The sequence below is a fragment of the Pogona vitticeps genome, chromosome 3, assembly GCF_051106095.1.
Source record: "Pogona vitticeps strain Pit_001003342236 chromosome 3, PviZW2.1, whole genome shotgun sequence".
Classification (NCBI taxonomy): domain Eukaryota; kingdom Metazoa; phylum Chordata; class Lepidosauria; order Squamata; family Agamidae; genus Pogona; species Pogona vitticeps.
The window spans coordinates 132,499,989-132,515,804 of NC_135785.1; the positions used below are offsets into that span (position 1 = coordinate 132,499,989).

Here is a 15,816-nt window from a genome sequence, read left to right on the forward strand (position 1 = left end):
CTTTCGCTGGGCTCCAAAAAAGGGAGCGGGACAGACAGGACTTGTGTTGAGCAGGGCACCTATGGTGTTGATAGATGTGAAGAACAAGACTTTTGCTGGACTCCAAAAAAAAGGAGGGGGATAGACAGGGCTTGCGTCGAGGAGGGAAAACCTACGGGGGGTGGGAGAGGTGGTTTGAGAAGAAGACTTGTGCTGGACCCAAAAGATGGATGGGGAAAAGCATGGCATGTGTCAAGGAGGGAAAACTTATAGTGTTGAGAGATGTGAAGAACAAGACTTTCGCTGGACTCCAAAAAAAGAGAAGGGAGATAGGTAGGGCTTTCATTGAGGAGCAAATACCTACAGAGTGGAGGGGTGTGAAGAACAAGAGTTGTGCTGGACCCCAAAAAAGGAGGGAGATAGGGTTTGCGTCGAGGAGGGAAAACCTATGGGGGGAGGTTAGGGGTGTGAAGAACAAGAGTTGTGCTGGACCCAAAATATGGAGGAGGATAGGCAGGGCTTGTGTTGAGGAGGGAAAACCTATAGTGTTGAGAGATGTGAAGAACAAGAGATGTGTTGGACCCCAAAAAAGGAGGGAGATAGATAGGACTTGCATCGAGGAGGGAAAACCTACGGGGGGGGGGAGAGGTGAGAGGTGTGAAGAACAAGAGTTGCACTGGACCCAAAAGATGGAGGGGGATAGGGAGGGCTTGCGTCAAGGCAGGAAAACCTGTAGTGTTGAGAGATGTGAAGAACAAGACTTTCGCTGGGCTCCAAAAAAAGAAGGGGGATAGATAGGGCTTGTGTTGAGGAGGGAAAACCTACAGGGTTAAGGCGTGTGAAGAACCAGGCTTGTGCTTGGCCAAGAAAAAAAGAGGGAGATAGATAGGTCTTGCATTGAGTAGGGTAAATCGAGAGGGTGGAGGGGTGTGAAGAACAAGACTTGTGCTGGACCCCCACAAATGGACGGTGATCGTTGGGGAGGGGATGCCTACAATTGAAGTGGAGTGAAGAACAGGTTTTTGCTGGTTCCAAAATGATATAGGGGGATAATTAGGGCTTGCGTGTAGAAGGGGAAACCTACAGACTGGAGGGGTACCCGAAAAGATGGAGGGGGTAGACAGGGCTTCCTTTAAGGTGAGTGTGACGTGTGCCATGACGTCACCTGCCTGTCTTGGCTAAGGCTGGAGTTTTCTGGCCTATGGCAGGGCAGGAGGTGGGTCTTAAAGGGGTGGAGTTTATGTATATAAGGGTGAAGTGCAAAGAGAAAAGAGAATAGAAGGCTGAGATAGGGTTGAAGAGAGAGTTGAGTGAGGGCTTGAAAGAAGATCTGTAGACAGGGTTAGATATAGGTTAGGTAATTGAGTGTTAAGTAACAAAGAACTGTGCAGGGTTAAGGTCTGAGAAATATAGTGTGACAAGTGATTCTTTCATTCAGTGATTTACATTTTATTTCTGTATTCAATAAATCATCATTTTTATTTTGAAATCCATAATAAGTCTGATGTGTCAGGTTTATGTGTGTTTGGTGGCAGCGAAGTTGTGTATGTGGGTGTGAAGGATCGTGACCTGTCATCTCTTGTGGTGACGTAGGAGGAGGTGGCAGTCGCGACAGTGAGGAAACCTACGGGGTGGAGGGGATTTAAGAACAAGACTTGTGCTGGATTCCCAAAAGATGGAGGGGCTAGTTAGGGCTTCCTTTAAGGTGAGGAAACCTATGGGGTGGAGGGGATTTAAGAACAAGACTTGTGCTGGATTCCCAAAAGAGGGAGGGGGATAGGCAGAGCTTGTGTCGGGTAGGGAAAAACTACAGGGTGGAGGGATGTGAATAACAACGCTTGTGCTGGACCCCAAAATATGGAGGGCGATAGACACGCCTTGCATTGCGGAGGGAAAAGTATGTAAAGAACAAGACTTGTGCCAAACCTCAAAAACTAGAGGGGGATAGAAAGGCTTGTATTGAGGAGGGAATGCCTCCATTTGGAGGGCAGTGAAGAAAAAGGCTTGTGCTTGGCCAAAAAAGATGGAGGGGGTTATACACAGCTTTTGTCAAAGAGGGAAATGCTACAGGGTTGAGGAGTGTGAGGAACAAGGCTTCTGTTGGACTCAGAAAAGATGGAGGGGGATAGACAGGGCTTCTGTTTTGAACTTAAAACGTAAAGGGTGATGTGTGTGTGAAGAACAAGACTTGTTCTGGACCGATAAAAGATGGAGCGGGATAGACAAGGCATGCGCCGACAGGGTGGTGAGGTGTGAAGAACAAGACTTGTGCTTGACCTAAAAATGGAAGGGGATGAATGGGGCTTGTGCCGAAGAGGGAAAAGCTATTGGGTGGATGGTTTTGAAGAACAATTCTTGTGCTGAACTCAAAAAATGGAGCATGATAGATAGGGCTTGTGTCAACGTGGGAAAGCTTGTACAGTGGAGGTGTGTGAAAAACAAATCTTGTGCTTGGCCAAATAAGGTGGAGGGGGATAGACAGGGGATAGACTGATGTGAACAGTTGCCAAAATTTTGCCGTATTTTTCTGGGACAAAGCCAGGGCAAGTTCCCGATGAGATTCTTTTATTGAGGCTTGTTTTTTCTTTTTGAGAAGCTGTTTATATTTATTACGGAGGTAAAAAATATCTGGGTAAACTTTTAGACTGATTTTGTTTGTGCAATTTTAGAACTCTTAATTGGTGCTTCATAGTTTTGTACTGTCTATCAAACCAACTGATATTAGTTGGTCTGCTTCCGGGTGATAGTCTTATCCTCTTGATTAAGAAGGGTCTCAAAGTATCTATTAATTTACTATATCCTCCAAGGGCAGTGTTGTTTTGAGCTGCCTCAATTTCCCCTTTCAGTTTGAGCATAGGAGCCCTATACAAAATTTGTTGTATTTCTTGCTGGAGTATGGGAGACCGCTGCAGTATCTGCTGTCACCAACACTTGATCTATTGGGAAATAACTATCCTCCCCATTATTTAATGAAGCTTTAAAGGTGTGCATGTAGAATATAAGGGGATGATGGTCACTTTCTGTCTGTGTACCCACTGTAAAGTATAAAATGTTATCTAGTAAGAGTGGGGTAATAGCTAAATAATCAAACTAGCTCCATTTTTACTGAAATATGTGAACTCCCACAATTCATCACCTTGGAAATTACTATTTAATATTGCCAAATTTAGCTTATCAATCAGCTGCCAAAAACTTTTTCCAGTCTTATTCAGGAGGGGATCTTTTGTATTTCTTGACTGATTATAAAAGTCACCAATATGCTCAGCATAGGCAGATCTAAAATGGCCGTTGCCCAGACATGCATTAAAATATCCAAGCAGTATTGTTTGCGCTCCATGAAATTTTGTCTCAAGATCATATATGTACATTTCTAAATCAGACCAGCAATGCTCATAATAGAAAGGAGATGAGTAAGGCGGAATATAAACATTCACAACCAAAATTTCCCAATCCTTGAAGAACAGGAGAACGGCCATTGCAATAGATCTTAAAGATAGTAGTAGTAAAACAGCACAGACCACTGGGGTGGATATCAGACAAGACAACCCTCTGTTTGGACAACCTCTAGCTACTGCAGGAGTTGCAGCAAGAGTGTATGAAGTAAATCCGTTTAATAACAACTCAGATAATAACCATGTCTCCTGAATAAAGATAATATCAAAATATTTGAGAAGGCTTTCACGGCCGGGATCTAATGGTTGTTGTGGGTAGCGGTGTAGGAAGCACCAAGCCAACTACACCAGAGCACAGAGTGCTGTCCTCTGAAGATGCCGGCCACAGAGACTGGCGAAACGTTAGGAAGAACAACCTTCAGAACACGGCCAAAGAGCCTGAAAAACCCACAACAACCATAACATCAAAACTTTTTATAAATGACAAAAATGATGGATTTTGAATTTTGTTCAACCAGCCAGACACATTCCATGAAATGCATTTTAGATGGTGCTCACTTTGAATTGCAAATTGTCAGTTTGAAGCAGGATAATCCATGGATGATTCTAAGTCAGGCATTGCACTCACCACTGAATTTATTTCAATAATAACAGAGGGTTACTCTGGGCATTATCTAGGGGTGCCTCAGTTATCAAACAGAGATTGGGATGGTCTGTAGGCACTGTTAAATTAGAACTAGGAACCCTTTTATTTATTATTATCATGGGCTCCAGGGGGATTTTCATTCTGTCCTTAACCTGTGTCTCCACCGGGCATCCTAGTGTGGGCAGTTGATTGAATGCTAGGTCATCATTGGAATTTGGGGGCTGTTCTAGATCCCTCAAAGTTGCAACCAGGGAGTCCAGGCGATTCGCTAAGGACGCCTGCACATCAGTTGATAATTTACTAAAGGATGAGATAAGATGAGTCTCTATCTCCTCTTCTGGCCAAGCAAGGCCTGGCTTGATCTTTTCTGTTGCATGTCTATCATCCTTATGGTTTTTAATAAAAATTTTGTAATCATTTTGCCAATCAGTTGGGTGATCTTCTAAAATTTGAATAAGGCCTTCCTCTGTATGTTTCTCCTGGACATAAGCTAGGGTGTCTCTTTCCATTTCTCTAGTGTACCCACACAAGAGAGGTAGGCTTTGTCCATTGTTTTTAAAATATCGTACAGCAGTTATAACCCACACAGCTAATTCTTTTCTTCTGCTATAAATCCTATTGGTCATTATGCTATCTTTGAATGTTACTATCTCACATGCTTGGGTATAATTGTAGAATAAGTAGTCCACATTTAGAATTTGGGATGTGGAAGTTAATTCAGGAATTATAGGTTCTAGAGTGCTGATCAAGTTCCATTTGCGTTTATTTTGGGTAAGTATCCCCTTTCATTTTGGACATCCACATAGTGTAATGCTAAAGTGTCAGCCATTAATCTTAACTTCCATCTAGTTCTATTCTCAGGCCGCATCAACTGGGCTGTTAGTTGATTATTATTCTTAGGGTTATTATTTATCATGTCAATCCATGGATCATTTCCCACTATATCTATTTTATCCTCAATGTCCTGTATGGGGGGAGTAATAGCTATTTGGTCTAAATGTGTTAGGGCCTGGCCAGTATCTAACTTTTCAGAGTTTCTTTTGGATCTAGAAGATTTTCCTTCTTTCTTTGGTTTCCTCTCACTAAGTTTAAATAGATTATGGAAATCCATCTTGTCAGATGACTTTTTTGTCTTGCTTGTGCACTTAATATTTTTAGTCTTTTTTTGTACACCCATGCGAACTCCTTACCTGTGCCCTGTTTTTAGCCTTCTTTTTTAGAAGTTTTTTTCCCTTTGGACAAATTATCCAGTGGAAGTCGGGGTGTGGTACCTTAGTCAGTTTGTGTATTATTGTTTCTGGGTAAATTGCTTATTGCAGTTAAGTTGGTTAATGTAGTTAATAACTCATGAGATTTGAAGAGGAATGATTTAATTAACTTCATCTCATCTAGGATATCTTTTACCCAGTGGAACAGTGTGTGATATCAGACTTAGCATTTGCCTTGATTATTTTTGGCAGGGGTCCTTTTTCTATTTGGGTGCCTCCTTGTGTTAATTCTTTATTTGTTTTAATATAAAGACTTCTACCCCCTTTCTTCCTTTCTTCTCCACCCCACTGGTGTCCAAAGCATTTTCTGCAGCTGCTAGTTCCATTGCCAGGTTAGGACCAGGATCATCTTTCTTTCATTCTATTATTGTACACCTATTCTCAATTGACCAGTCTAAAGTTTCGTTTATGTGTTTAATTCCCTCATTTTTGGGAGAAAAGAAATCAGTGATTTTCTTTTGACTCCTTTCCTCTCTTCTAAAAAGCTGCCATGTGCTGGGGAAATCCCATGTTTTTATACCTCTTTCTAGTAAAAACTATTATTCAACAAAATCAAATTATTGCTGTAATAGACTAAATTCAAATAATAATAATAATAATAATAATAATAATAATAATAATAATAATAATAATAATAATAATAATAATAATAAAAAATAGGAAAAAGTAAAAATGTAAGATAATAAACTATGATAAATTCTATACATATATAAAACTATAAAAGTATAAAACTATAAATGCAAAAATTCCAAATTCCAAATTAAATTTGACTAATCAATACTGAGTGCAGAAAATACTCAAATATATATATAGTTATAATAAGTCCATCAACCAGAATTGAAAATAAAAAAAAAAGTGGGGAGCTCCCGCAAACTTGAACGCGATAATAGAAGTATGAACAAACACAGAGCAGGCACTCCCAAATTTTCTTTAGAGTTCTTAAGAAGCCCAAGAACGGAGTGTCTGTCTCAGCTCCCAACCATCCAAAAGCAAAGTAAGGCTGTCTTTAGACTTTGCGGCAACAAATATCAAAGTTTGGAGGGAGTTTCATTCTCAAGGTGGAGAAGTAATCTCAAATGGGTTACCACACCTGCTGTTCTTACTCTGTGAATTTCTACTTGATAGTGAGTACTTGATAATGAGTATCTGCTTGATACAGAAGTTACAAAGCTTTTCAATCAACGTTATAGAAAGTGGGGTGCTTCAGCTGGCTTTCCATGGGTTTGGAGGTTCTCGATGATTAATCAACAGTTGAGCAGTGTAGAGGAAGTGAACATAGGGATTGCCATCAAACAAAAAAGCTTTCATTCCTTGCCTCAGGCGAACCTTCTCTTCCAAGCCTCTTGGCCTCAGCAATGACCCGTCCTTAGAGTAACAGGAGTATACACAAACTCTTTAAACAGAGAACTTAGATAAATAATGTCACCAGCTTTGGGTCCCCAGATGTTGTTGATGTCAGCTTCCCAAAGCAGCAGTTATATTTTGGTTGATTATACTTGTCCTATCACCAAAGATATGAACAACAAACCGCAAAGTCTAGCTTACAAGTTCTTTCTTTTTGGATTTATTTCTGTTCCTTAGTTTGGCATCAAGCATAGTAAGAATACTAATAAATACAGGCTGTCTTGGACAGGATAATTGTTTAAAGAAAACTTTAAAAGATTGGACTGGAGGATGCAGCACAAACAAATGGTGTTGTCTCACCCAACCACAACCGGAACTCCAACTTAGAAATTTAACTATTTCCAGTTTGAAGAACAGAACTTGTGCAGGACCTACAAAGATTTAGGGGGATAGAGAGAGCTTGTGTCTAGGAGGCAATGCCTGCAGCTTGAAGGGATGCGAAGAACATGGCTTGTGCTGGACCCATAAAGATAGAGGGGATAGAGAGGGCTTACATCGAGGAGGGAATGCCTGCAGTGTGAAGAGGTTTGAAAAACAAGGCTTGTGCTGGACCCATAGAGGGGATAGAGAGGGCTTGTGTCGAGAAGGGAATGATTGCAGTGTGAAGGGATTTGAAGAACAAGCCTTCTGATGAGGCAAAAAAGATAGAGGGTTATAAAGAGCGCTTACGTCAAGGAGGGAATGCCTGCAGGGTGAATCAGTGGGAAGAAGGTGGTTTGTGCTGGATCCAAAAAGATTGTGGGGGATAGAGAGTGCTTGTGTCAAGGAAGGAATGCCTGCAAGCTGAAAGGGTTTGAAAAACAAGGCTTGTGCTGGACCCATAAAGACTGAGGGGGGTAGAGAGGGATTGCTTCGTGGAGGCAATGCCTGTAGGGTGAATCGGTGGGAAGAACAAGGCTTTTGTTGGATCTAAAAATATTGAGGGGGATAGAGAGGGCTTGTGTCGAGGAGGGAGTGCCTGCAGAGTGAAGGGGTTTGAAGAACAAGCCTTCTGCTGGCCCAAAAAAGATAGAGGGGGATAGAGAGGACTTGCGTCAATGAGGCAATGCCTGCAGCGTGAAGGGGTGTGAAGAACATGGCTTGTACTGGACCCATAAAGTTACAGGGGCATAGAGAGGGCTTATGTCGAGGAGGGAATTTCTGCAGAGTGGATTCATTTGAAGAACAAGGTTTATGTAGGAATAAAAAAGATGGAGGGGGGTAGACAGGGCTTGCGTGGAAGTCGGATTGTCTGCAGAGTGGAGGTGCATGAAAAGCAATGGTTGTGTGGGGACAAAAAAGTTGGAGGGGGATAAACAGGGTTTTTTTGTGTGTGGAGGAATTGTCTTTAGAGTGGATGGTTGTAAAGAACGAGTCTTGTACTCATCCAAAAATGATGGAGGGTGATAGGGCTTGTGTCGAGGACGGCATTCCTGCAGTGTAGAGGGGTGCGAAGAACAAGGCTTGTGCTTGACCAAAAAAGGTGGGGGGTAAAAGATACGATTTGCGTCAAAAAGATGGAGAGGGATAGAGAGGGTTTCCGTTAAGGAGGGAATGCCTGTAAAGTGAAGGGGTGCGAAGAACAAGCCTTGTGGTCAACTAAAGAAGATGGAGTTGGATAGATCTTTTGTCAAGGAGGGAACGACTGAAGAGTAGAATTGGGGGGGAAAGGGTTCTGCTTGGCCAGAAATGTAGGAATCCCAGACAGGGCTTGTGTTTTGGAAAGGTATAACCGAAGAATGAGTGGGGGATGGGGAAGAGCTTGAGTTGTGGAGGGAATGTGTGGAGAATGGAGTGCTGAAGATGCAGGCTTTTGTTTGTCCACAAGCTGGGATGTACTCATGAGGGCTGAGTGTGCAGAAACAAGCTTGTGTTAGGCAAGAAGAGATGAGGGGGATATACCTGGCTTGTTTTGTGGAGGGAATGACCGGCAACAATGTGGCAAAAGAACCACATTGTCGGAAAATGTGCGATGATAGACAGGGTTTGTGTTGAGTAGGGAATGACTGGAGAGTGGGGAGGGATGAAGAAGCAGGCTTCAGGTGGCTGAGAAAAATTGGGGAGTGGGCTTAGACAGGAATTTTGTCAAGGAGGGAATGATTGGAGAGTGTGGGATGAAGAACAAGGCTTGTGGTGCAGCAGAAAACTGGGAAATAGATAGGCTTGCATCAAGGAGGGAATAACTGGGGAGTTGGAGAGAGAAGAACCAGGATTGTGGTGGGCCAGAAAACAAGAGGGGATAGACAGGGATTGTGTCGAGAAGGAAATGACTGGAGATAGTGGGGTGAACAACTAGACTTGTGTGGACCCATAATATATGGGGCTGATTGACAGGTTTTGCAACAAGGAGGGAATGACTGGAGATTTGGAGGATGAAGAATCAGGCTTGTGGTCAGCTAGAAAATTTGAGGGGAACAGAAAGGGCTTGTGTCAAGGTGGGAATGATTGGAGAGTTGGGGGTGAAGTGAATAACCAGGTTTTTGATGTTCCAGGAAATATTGGAGAGACAAACAGGGCTTCTGTCATTGTGGGAATGAGCAGAGAGATAAGTGGTAGTAGAGGAGAAGAACCACACCTCTGGTGGCCAGAAAAGATTGGGTGATAGACAAACCTTGCGTTGAGGAGGGAACACTTGTAGAGAAGTGTGAAGAACCAGGCTTGTGGTGGGCCAGAGATGTGAAGGGGATAGACCGGCTTTGAGTTGATTAGGACATGACTGGAGAGTTGGTGGGTGAAGAACCAGGCTGGTGGGATAGACAGGGTTTGATGAGGGGATGATTGGACAGGGAATGATTGGACAGTGGGGGAAGAAGAAGCAGAATTTCAGTGGGCCAGAAAAGATGTGGGGGGGGGATGGAGAGGGCCTACATGACTGGTGAGTGTTGGTGGTGAAAAAACAGTCTGGTGGCAGGCCGGAAAGATGGGGAGATAGACAGGGCTTGCATCAACAAAGTGTGAGAAATGGTTACACCCTTGTTACCTAATATAGTAACCAGACAACCATGAATTCAAGCAGTTCTCCTTTATTGAAAAGCACTTCTGCGAAAGTGGGTGTCCTAACTAGGTGGGCACACTGATCAATACAGATAGCTTGATATTTATTCCCTATTCCCAGCCACATGGTCCCTCCCTTGTTTCCCCATTGGTAGGTCTTCCAAGGCGTACAGCCTATCCGGTATGGCTATGTGATGAGATGGGTTTTTGAATTAAAATCTTTTAAGGAATATGGGGTTTGTAATTAAGAAATGAGCAAGAGAGGTTCCATCTTGTTTCTTTGCATATGCTATGCTGACAGGTTGTTTTCTAGGCGAGCAGAGAGAATGTTATTCTGATAGCCTGAGAAAAGGACTCAGTGTGATTAGATGGGAATTGTTTTGACTCTTTACTAAACCACAGTAACCCAAATAACATCTGGTGTGTATGGGAAAGAAGTCATGTGGTGCAACAGGACTGTTTGCCTAGTAACGAACTCTGATTGGATGACATCGTGGGAAGGTGCGATAAGCCCTTGCCAGTTACTCTTGAAAAAGGAACTTTTTGCCTATGGACATGGTCATTCAAGACCGACTCTTCAGTCATTCGTGGCACACCCTGAAGTCTATCGGGACCAACCTTTACATGGACTGATCTGTGTACTATACTGGATTACCCTTGGACCTATGGGCTTTTTCGTAAGGACTATGGATTATTTCTCTATGAACTCTTATTTTTGGAATACTTCATATGGACTATGCTCTTATAATTTTGTAAGGACAATGGGACATTTACTGAATTTTTCTTTTTCGTACAGGATTTTTGTTTTACAGAATCACTGAGGACTATAGCCTTTTTATAACCTGCTTGGATTATTTTGTTTTCCTAATGAATTACTGGACTGGAACTGTTGTTATTCTTTTAATGGCTTTTTGTATTTTTGTAAGGTTTTTGGAACACTTTTCTATTTTTCATGTTTTCTTTGTCTCACTAGAGTTGTAAATAACTAACACAATGCTTATTTACTTACCTTGGCTTAGTTTATTTATTTATTTATTTATTTGATTTATATCCCGCCCATCTGGTAATTCGGTACCACTCTGAGCGGCTAACACAAAAAGTATACAATTATAATAACATAAGTACAAAATATCAATAACAGAACATAGTAATCATAAATAATAAATAGGAAAAGAAGAAAGAAATAATTTAAATTAGCTTAGATGCTGGCAGGAGGGAAGGCCTTGACATAAAGCCATGTTTTTAATTGAGTTTTGAATGTACCCAGCGAAGGGGCCGCGCGAATCTCAGGAGGGAGATTGTTCCAAAGGCGAGGAGCCACCGCCGAGAAGGCCCGGTTTCTTGTCTTCTCCCTCCGGGCCTCCCTCGGCGTCAGGCTCCTCAGCCTCACCTCCTGGCTCGTGTGGGTGGTTCGGGTAGAACTTGGTGGGTGAAGGCGTTCCGCCAAGTATCGAGGTCCCAAACCGTTTAGGGCCTTATAAGTGAGCATTAAAACTTTGAAGTCGATATGGAAACGAATGGGCAGCCAGTGCAGTCTAGCCAGGATGGGGGAGATGTGATGATATTTTCTCCCTCCAGTGAGGAGTCTGGCTGCTGCATTCTGCACCATCTGAAGTTTCCGTATCAGCCTCAAAGGTAGCCCCACGCAGAGCGCGTTGCAGTGATCTAATCTTGAGATTACGAGTGCGTGTACTAAGGTAGTGAGGGCCCCCGTGTCGAGATAGGGCCGCAGCCGGGCAATCCGCCAGAGCTGGAAGTAGGCGGAGCGGACGACCGACGTCACCTGTGTTTCCATGGTGAGCGTTGGATCCAAATGTATGCCCAGGCTGCGGACCCTGCTCGCTGGGGCCAAGGTCGCCCCCCCAAAAGAGAGAGGGCCAACCAGGCCACCAACTACGGGGGGCCCCACCCTCAGGACTTCCGTCTTGTCCGGGTTCAGCCGCAGGCCGTTTTCCTGCATCCATTCCAGTATAGTCTCCAGGCAGCGCTGGAGGGTCAGGACGGCATCACCTGCAGTTGGTAAAAAGGAGATGTAGAGCTGGGTGTCATCAGCATACTGATGACACATCGCTCCACACCCCCTGATGATCCCCGCTAGCGGCCTCATATAGATGTTAAATAGCATTGGGGAGATAATCGATCCCTGCGGAACCCCACAATTGGAGCTCCACGGGGCCGAGACATTCTCCCCAAGCTGAACTCTCTGGGGGCGGTCCTCCAAGAAGGAACGGAGCCAGGTTAACGCCAGGCCACCGATTCCCAGCTCGGAGAGCCTCCCCAGGAGGATACCGTGGTCGACGGTATCAAAGGCCGCCGATATATCAAGGAGGACCAACAGAGACGTTTTGCCCCTGTTGGCCTCTCTCAGCAGGTCATCATACAGGGCGACCAATGCCGTCTCTGTCCCGTGGCGCAGCCTGAAGCCCGACTGGAATGGATCCAGTGCATCTGATTCATCCAGGAGTGTTGAAGCTGGTCTGCCACCACCCTCTCCACAACTTTGCTCATGAAAGAAATATTGGCGACGGGCCTGTAATTGCCAATTTCGTCCGCCGCCAAACTAGGTTTCTTTCATATGGGCCTAATGAGTGTCTCCTTGAGGGCAGATGGGAATCTGCCCTCAAGGAAAGACCCATTTATTATTGCTGTGGCCCATTCAGTTGTTTTTGGCCTGGCTGCTTTGATTAGCCAGGCCGGGCAAGGGTCCAAGGAGGAGGTGGTGGCCCGACAGCAGTCAAGCACTCTGGTCACAGAATCAGGCGTTACTGGCTGAAAAGAATCGAGAATAACCGGGCAAGATGGAGCGCTGGACATCTCAGCTCAATTCACTGTGTTCAAAAAGGGAGAGAGCTCCCGGCGGATGGCCTCCACTTTAGATTTAAAAAATGCTGCAAATTGGTCCGGTGAAAAACTAGGGGGAGGCCCATCTCCCGGGCCAACTCCGGATAGGTCGCGCACTATACGGAAAAGTTCCGCCTGCTGGTTGGAAGCTTTGCTTATCCGGTTAGCGAAGAATGATCTACTGGCAGCCTTCACCTTATTCAGGTAAAGGTTAGTTGCAACCTTAACGGCTATCCAGTTATTATCCGTCGGATTCTTCCTCCATCTACGCTCTAGCCTTCTCCTATTTCGCTTCATCACTCGGAGCTCCTGGTTGAACCAGGGCGCCAGGCGCGTTCTGCGCCGGAGAGGGCGTTTGGGCGCGATCGTGTCCACTGCCCGGGTGGCAGCGATGGACCAGCTGTCCACCAGGACGTCGACAGGAGCGCTAGCCAGGTCAGCGGTAATCCCTCTCATAGCATCCTGGAAGCCACTCGGATCCAGTAGTCTTCGAGGGTGGGCCATAGCAATAGGCCCCTGCTCCCTGCGTGGGGGGAGAGCCACTGTGAGGTTACACTTAATCAGGTGGTGATCTGACCATGACAAGGGGACTGGCACCAGGTCCGTCACCATCAGACCACTCTCGCCCCAATTGGAGGAAAAGATCAGGTCCAGTGTATGACCACCCACGTGAGTGGGGCAGTTGACATGTTGGGACATGTTCAAGGAAGCCATGGTTTCCAAGAACTCAGAAGCTGGCCCAGTAACCTCCGCCTCCGCATGCACGTTGAAATCACCCAAGACCAAAAGCCTCGGGGATCCCAACAATGCTGCGGAGACGAAGTCAGCCAGCTCCGGAAGGGAAGTGGCTGGACCGCAGGGAGCGCGGTATCCCAGCAAAATCCCAATTCCATCCCTGGCCCCAATCGACACGTGGAGGGCCTCTGAACCCGGCCTTACCGCCGAGGAGCGCCTGGTAACCTCCAAGGTGGATTTATAGACAATGGGTACTCCCCCCCCCGCCCTTCCAGTCTACCCTGGTGCTAGACATCATAACCGGGCAGGCAGATGAGAGCCAGAGGAGGTCCACCCTCCCCATTAAGCCACGTCTCAGTTATGCATGCCAGGTCTGCATCCTCCTCCAGAATAAGATCTTGAATTAGCTGGGGTTTGTTGGATACAGACCTGGCATTCAACAGCAGCAGGGTTAGAGTGGAAGGCTGGCTGAACTGGCTACCTCGATTCTGGGGGTTGGTCACAGCCTCAGAACAGTGAACAGCCTTCAGACATCTGTTCACCGTTCTACTAACACGAGTAGGGGTTGCGCCAACGCCATATCGCCCTCTACCCATAACCACCGGGATGTTGAAAGGCCCCTCGCTGGTCAAGCAGGCCTCCCACTCCATGCCAGACAGAATAAGGGAAAAAAGAAAGAGAGAGAGAAAAATAATAATTAAAAAATCAACTTAACTAATAACACAAACGTTCCAATACAAATTTAAACAAGTACAAAGTAAATTAATTTAAATTAAAAAATATATGTATATAAAACATAATAAAATAACTGTAGTGTTACCCCCACCCCCCAACTAGATCAAGTCCATCCTCTACTGGCTCGCAGCCTTGCCCTTTGGGTTTTACTGTTCTTGATGAAGTTATTGATGTTAGTAAATTTTTCAAAGGCTGTTTGGGTAATATTAAGTCCAGAGAAAGTGCCGAAGTGGAGATGTTACTCACGGAGTTGTTCAATTTATGGACAACAGGCAGCATCGGGATCAGCAGAAACCAGGCAGAATGATGATTAGTCCCTGTTTTCCCCTTTACCCTTCCTTGAGAAAGTAGCAAGATGTTTCTGCAGGCAGACCAGGGAAGGGAGGGTAAGCAGTCTGAGGCTGGAAACAGAACAAAAGCTGCCCACAGGGAACCCAACATGGCGGCCGTCCGGCAAGCTGGCTTCGATTGGTGAAGGTCTTCCTTCCACCACCTCGCCCCCGAAAATTTGCCTCTTTGGTCCAGCAGCAGGGGTCCGCAGCTCTCGGAGACAGCGCAACCCCCCCCACCGCTCGCCCCAGGAGATCTATCAATCCAGGTTCCAGGCTCCAAACTCCGACCTCAACCATGCGGTCGGAGCAATAAAGATCGAGGGGGGCGGGCGTCCAGCCGTCAGCGGTCGATTTCCACCTCAAGGAAGGGCCCTGGCACAAGCCTGGTCGGCGAACCCGTTCTCTGGCAGGCGACTCTCTGGCGGTCTTGAGTTCCAGCTCTCGAATGGCGCAGAGCGCCCCAAACGCCACCTCCTTCGGACCGCAAGGCACCCGAGCGTCCGAGCTCCGCTGAAGCTGGGAAGCCCAAATCGGACCTCAGCCACGGCTCCGCGTTTATGCTCCGGCTCCAGCCCACGGTCCCACACTCAATCCGGCTGCCAGCGATCGTAAAAAGTGAGGAGAGGGTCCAGAAAGTCGGGGGGAGGAGAGGGAAGAGTGAAAAAAAAGAGTGAAAGTAGAGGGGGGGGAAGGGTGATAAAGAGCGCAAGAGGCAAGCCGGCACGGCGGAGATAATCGCTAATCGCCCGCTACCGGCGCCATCTTGGTTTTGATACCTAGTAACATGCTTATTTTTTAAAATAAAATAATGATTATAAAACTCAATTGGTTTCCTGAACAGTAACACTTGTCTTAGGGTCATCTGAGAGTGCTGCCTCGGCCTAGCATACTTAAGGAGTCCTGCCAGTGGTGCAAGTTAAGTTTAAGGACTACAAAGCCCACATGTTCTTCTCACAGTAATATCTGAGAGTGCAAGGGTGTTCTTATGTGGGCAGACTTGTAAGACGGAGGGTTGTAGCATGGCTAGCTGAGCTCCAGGATTCCCTCAGCCTATTTTAGCGTGTGCAAACTCCTGATTACTCTCTGTCCAGGCTTTCACGTGTGCTTTCGAGCCCGTGTTTGCTCACAGCCTAAAGCAATCATATGAAGTCCCACCCCTGTTTACATCTCCCATTTCCCATATTAACTAGACCCCAGACTCCTACTTATTTTTCTCCTTATTTGGTACATGCTCCTCTTTCCTTAACCTTCCTTAACCTTCTTACGGTTATTCTTACTGACCCATATGGTTTCCTCATTATTGTTGTTGTTTAGTCGTGTCTGACTCTTCGTGACCCCATGGACCAGAGCATGCTATGCCCTCCTGTCTTCCACTGCCTCCCAGAGTTGGCTGCTGTCACCATCTGCAGTGATCATGGAGCCCAAGAAAGTAAAATCTGTCACTACCTCCATATCTTCCCCTTCTATTTGCCAGGAGGTGATGGGACCAGTGGCCATGATCTTAGTTTTTT

The 15,816-nt window shown here is 45.6% G+C and overlaps 1 pseudogene; it reads left to right on the forward strand.

The window, feature by feature from the left end:
• Window positions 1-14,819, forward strand: part of LOC140702273 (small ribosomal subunit protein eS4, X isoform-like) — a 30,147-nt pseudogene extending 15,328 nt beyond the window's left edge.
• The last annotated feature ends 997 nt before the right edge of the window (window positions 14,820-15,816 follow it).